Source organism: Pseudonaja textilis, chromosome 4, assembly GCF_049901715.1.
Source record: "Pseudonaja textilis isolate UNSWEBS1 chromosome 4, rPseTex1.2, whole genome shotgun sequence".
Lineage (NCBI taxonomy): Eukaryota > Metazoa > Chordata > Lepidosauria > Squamata > Elapidae > Pseudonaja > Pseudonaja textilis.
The window spans coordinates 6,175,154-6,180,936 of record NC_141993.1 but is presented as its reverse complement, the minus strand read 5'-3'; positions in this window follow the sequence as shown (position 1 = coordinate 6,180,936).

The following is a 5,783-nucleotide window of genomic DNA, read 5'->3' as shown; positions in this document are numbered from 1 at the left end:
TGTTTGTTTAAGTGTGTAATATATTAAATACCTTTGATAAGAGAAGATGGTTTTATGTCTTTCTTGGGTTAAAGAAGAGTTCCTTAGTCCTGTAAAGAAATGCAAAAGCAACTTCTTGTTTAAGATTATTTATATTCCTTGCAGAGAGCTGGTCATTTTCATCCTTTTAGAGAGGCATTGAGGCCACTTGGAGGTTTGTCTGTATCCTCAGAATCATCTGAATAGTGCAAATGGGTGTGGAGCCTTCTTGGAACTGCTGAAAGGACTGTATTGCAGACTGGAGATACATGATGTCCTATCCGTCACCCTCTGTTGAAAGAGGGCTGTTGAATTTTGACATAGATGGCCTCTTTGACTCCTCTTTCAAACGGTGGTCCCCTCTGCCCAAAATATGGACTTTGCTGTCTTCCAAAGAGTGGCCTTTATCTTTCAAATGCATGTGGGCTGCTGAATCTTGTCTGGATGGGTTTGTTCTCCTATGTTGTGCCATGTGTTTGTGAAGTGGTTGTTTTGTTTCCTCAATGGACAAGATCTGTGAAGTCAGCATTTTCTATTTTTGTCTCAGTGTAGATTTTATAGGTTCCGTAATATGAGAGAATATGTGTGCAATTTGGCAGTACATACCTTCTCCTTCCATTGACCTTCTGAGGTAAGGGTATGCATGCACTGTGAGGGATTAAAGTGACATTTAAGACTTAGAAACTTTTACAGCATCAGAGCTTGCTAGTTGCTAGTTTAGGTATTAATTTTGCTTTCTTGGAGTAACTGTGACCCTTATTAACTTTTACCAAAGAAGTAAATGTTCACACTGCTTTCTAATGAAGTGTGACTTGTGACATTTTCTGGCCTGGTGTTTTTCAACTTTAGCCTTTTAAGAGGTGTGGACTTGGACTGCCTGGAGAATCCTGGGAGTTGAAGTCCATGCAACTTAAAAGTGGCTAAGATTGAGAAATGCTAGTCTAGGCTAATTCTTCCATACACGAAAGCAAGTAGGAACTACAACTAAGTCCTGTTAATGATAAAAGGTGCTATAAGCACCTTCCAATACCAACATTGTATTGTTTGTATGACTCTGGAAAGAGTGCAGAGAAGAGCAACCAAGATGATTAGGGGACCAGAGACTAAAACATATGAAGAATGGTTGCAGGAACTGGATATGTCTAGTCTAGGGAAGAGAAGGACTAGGGGAGACAGGATAGCAGTCTTCCAATATTTGAGGGGCTGCCACAGAGAGGAGGAAGGGGTCAAGCTATTTTCCGAGGCACTTAAAGGCCGGACAAGGAATAACGGGTGAAATCTGAACAAGGAGAGATTCAACCTGGAAATGAGAAGAAAAAAATTCTGATAGAACAATCAACCAATGGGACAGAAGTTTCCTTCAGAAGTTCATCACTAGAAACTTTCAAGAGACTGGACTGCCATCTGTTCGAAATGGCATCTCCAGCTTGGGTGAGAGGTTGAACTAGATGATCTATAGGGTCTCTTCCAACTCTTTTATTCTGTTATTCGGTATGTGTGTATGTGTACAAACACAAGGATGGAAGTATTTATGAAGTTAAGCGTAATTTCTCTAGCTGTAGCTAGTAGAGATTTTACATGGGGTGTAGCCCTCTTCTGCCAGTAGATGGTGCCATAAGAATGGTCTTAAGCTCAAAAGTTTGAAAAGTGGAGACATAACTAGCTTATTTTCTGAACACCATTCCTCAAGATCCAAATGCAAAGCCAGGTGTGATTTCTGCCAAGAACCAAACTGTGATTAAAAAACAACAGCAACATGGGTTTGGGGGATGAGACGGTGCAGCCTCATTTGGTGGAAGAAGCAGAGATCTATCGATAGATCAGCTTTCTCTATTGTGGAGCTTCCATACCTGTGGGGGATGCAGCTCACAGTTGGTATGACCAGCTCAATTCTTGCTGCTCTTGAAGAAAATATGCCACTTGCTCTTTGGGGAACCTCACATTCAAAATTCCTTTATTTTGACTACCTGTTTCTGGTTGACCAGGCTGCTGACCCCAGCTAGGCAACTCCAGCTAAATTCTGAAAGCTAGACAGGGTGTACATGGTCCAGATTTCAGAATGAAATGGCGGTAAACTAGGAAGAAGCAAAAGAGTGGCAGAAGTGGGCAATGACAAATTGTTGTGCTGGAGTCAATAAATCTACATGGTTATATTGCACAAGAAGGAGCTTGGCCCCAAGAAAACTTAAATGTGTGTGGTTGTCCATTTTGTGACACTTCTCAGAATAAGTTCTCAGAAATTGAAGTGTGCTTTTAAAAATAAGTATTCCACAAATGTCCAGTATAGAGGCTACGATCCTTTAAGAGTGTATTTCGAAAGCATTTCTAATACTGTATATAATCTCTCTGAAAGAAACTTCATAAAGTATCAGGAGTATAAAAGTCTACAAAATAAAAAACAAACAAGCCCCATTTTCTTCAATATCCTACTAATAGAAGCAAAAAAAAAAATCTTACAAAAAGGTTTCTGATTCTTCTAGTTTGAACAGTTTGTCCTGACAATCCTACTTCCTTGGAGTTGGGCAATGGGCTTCTGTGAGCTCTGGATGGTTTTTTCTTGTCTTAGGTAATAATCAAGGCTAAGTTACACATTACACATAGGCACCATAATTGGAGAGAGGCCAGCGTAGAAGAACTTTCAGGATGGACTTGTCAATATTTATTCACCAGCTCTTGTCCAACATGTAAACTCTGAATTTGCCTTGTCAACAGTTGTATGTTTGCCAACAGTTTGATCTTCAAATATAAGAAAAGAACAGAGTTGGAAGGGACCTTTGAGGTCTTCTAGTCCAGCCCCCTGCTCAAGCAGGAGACCCTACACCATTTCAGACAAATGGCTGTCCTGTCTCTTCTTAAAAACCTCCAGTGATGGAAGCACCCACAACTTCCGATGGGAAGCTGTTCCACTGGTTGACTGTTTTCACGATCAGAAAAGTTCTCCTTAGTTCTAGGTTGCTCCTCTCCTTGATTACTTTCCATCCATTGCTTCTTATCATGCCTGCAGGAGTTTTGGAAAAAAAGGTTGACCTCCCCTTCTTCGTGGCAGCCCCTCAAATCTGGTCACGTTGCCAATTTCAAAAGCCGATACAAAAATTTATGCCACCAAATAAAGACCGAATGCACCAATTATCATATTAAACAAGAGGAAAACCTTCTAAGCACCAATTCCACCAATGCTTTTTACAATTTTGTAAACAACAAACTAAAAGATTCAAGGTCCATCCCACCCCTGATAGGACCTAATGGTAAAGACTGCAATGACGACACCATTAAAGCCAACCCCTTTAACACATTCTTTGGCTCAGTATTTGTAAACAGCAATGGATCATGCCCAGCATTTCCTAGCCGAACCACAGATAACTACAGTGATCTAATACATATCGATTTTACAGAAGACAATGTTGAAAAAGCACTACGCAATCTAAAACCATCTCTATCTCTTGGACCGGATGGAATATGTGCCTATCTCTTAAAAAAGTTATCCACTGCCATAGCCAAACCTCTAAGCATAATCTTTGAAAAATCTTTCAGGACCAGTTCCTTGCCTAACCTATGGTCACAAGCCACAGTCATCCCCATCTTCAAAAAGGGAGACCCTTGCCTAGTTGAAAATTACAGACCAATCTCCTTATGCTGCGTCACCTGTAAAGTCATGGAATCAATTATTAACCAATCCATCATCCTCCACTTAGAGACAAACAACCTACTCTCCAATAAACAATTTGGTTTCAGAAAAAAACTATCCTGTAATCTGCAACTCTTACACTGCAAAAACATATGGACTACACAACTTGATCAGGGCAAAACAATAGATGCAATCTACATAGACTTCTGTAAAGCCTTTGATTCAGTGGTACATGACAAACTACTACTAAAAATAAAATCCTATGGTATCTCTGGACAACTGCATAACTGGATAGAAGCATTCCTGTCAAACAAACAACAAATGGTCAAAATTGGGAGTGTCCTATCAAATTCTGTACCTGTCAATAGTGGTGTCCCCCAAGGCAGTGTTCTAGGACCAACTCTCTTCATACTCTACATAAATGACCTCTGTGATCATATTAAGAGCAACTGCGTTCTTTTCGCTGATGATGTAAAGCTGTTCAATACCACAGACAATACTTCTACCCTTCAAGAAGATCTTGACTGTGTATCAGAATGGTCAAACAAATGGCAACTTCAAATCTCAACAAATAAATGCTCTGTCTTACATATTGGCAAAAAAAATCAGAAAATAAAATACAAGCTGAATAGTCAAGATCTTGTTGATGATCCAAGCTCTGTAAAGGACCTTGGAATACTCACCTCTAATGATCTAAGTGCTAGGGCCCACTGCAACTACATAGCCAAAAAGGCATTAAGAGTTGTTAACCTAATCTTACGTAGCTTTTTCTCTGGTAATATCACACTACTAACTAGAGCATACAAAACATTTGCTAGACCAATACTCGAATACAGCTCATCAGTCTGGAACCCACATTACGTATCTGATATTAGCACAATTGAGAAAGTCCAGAAATATTTCACAAGAAGAGTTCTCCACTCCTCTACTCGTTGTAGAATACCTTATGCCACCAGACTTGAAATTCTAGAACTAGAAAACTTTGAATTACGCCGTCTTCGGTCTGATTTAAGCATGGTATATAAAATCATACATTGCAATGTCCTACCTGTCAATGAATACTTCAGCTTCAACCATAACAACACAAGAACACACAACAGATACAAACTCAAGGTTAACCGCACCAAGCTTGACTGCAGGAAATACGACTTTAGCAACAGAGTGGTCAATGTCTGGAATACTCTACCCGACTCTGTAGTTTCTTCCCCAAACCCCAAAAACTTTAACCTTAGACTGTCTACTATTGACCTCACCCCTTTCCTAAGAGGTCTGTAGGGGGCGTGCATAAGCGCACCAACGTGCCTACCGTCCCTGTCCTATTGTTTCTTTTATTTTTCTTTTATTTTTCTTATATGTACTCATTTCATGTATTCATAATTATGTATACACTTTTACTTATCTCGTAAACAATTGACAAATAAATAAATAATAAAAAAAAAAATATTGGAAGACTGCTATCATGTCACTCCTTGTCCTCCTTTCGCTAGACTAGACATATCCAATTCCTGCAACTGTTCTTTATAATCTTTTAGCTTACAGCCCCCTAAATAATCTTAGTTGCTCTTCTGTGCACTCTTTAATAATAATCTGCATGCCATTGAAAAATTCACCAATAAAAGCAATGCATATGGATACAGAGAATGCCTATCCTGAATTTTAGAGTTTCATTAAAGGGGGGGAAAAAAACCCACAAATTCCTGTCAACCGGGAAATGCAAGCATACGAATCAGTTCAGGTATTAACTTGGCTAGAATTTCAAAAACATCTGAGCACTCCGGAACATGAATTTGAAGACCTGGTTAAGAATAATTTCACTACATGTTCTCTTAAGTAATTCTAAAAATTTACAATATTGTATTTTCACACTGGGGCATTTGGTTGTATAGATTTGGCTGCTAATTAATGCCACGGATTTGTGGGGAAATAAGTTTGCCTAAGAAATGAGGATGGGATTTTTAGGAGGCATGGTGGCGCAGTGGTTAGAATGTGGTATTGCAGGCTAATTCTGCCAATTGCCAGCAGTTCGATCCTTGCCAGCTCAAGATTGACTCAGCTTTTCATCCTTCCGAGGTGGGTAAAATGAGGACCCAGATTGTTGGGGGCAAGAGGCTGACTCTTTAAACTGCTGAGAGAGGGCTGG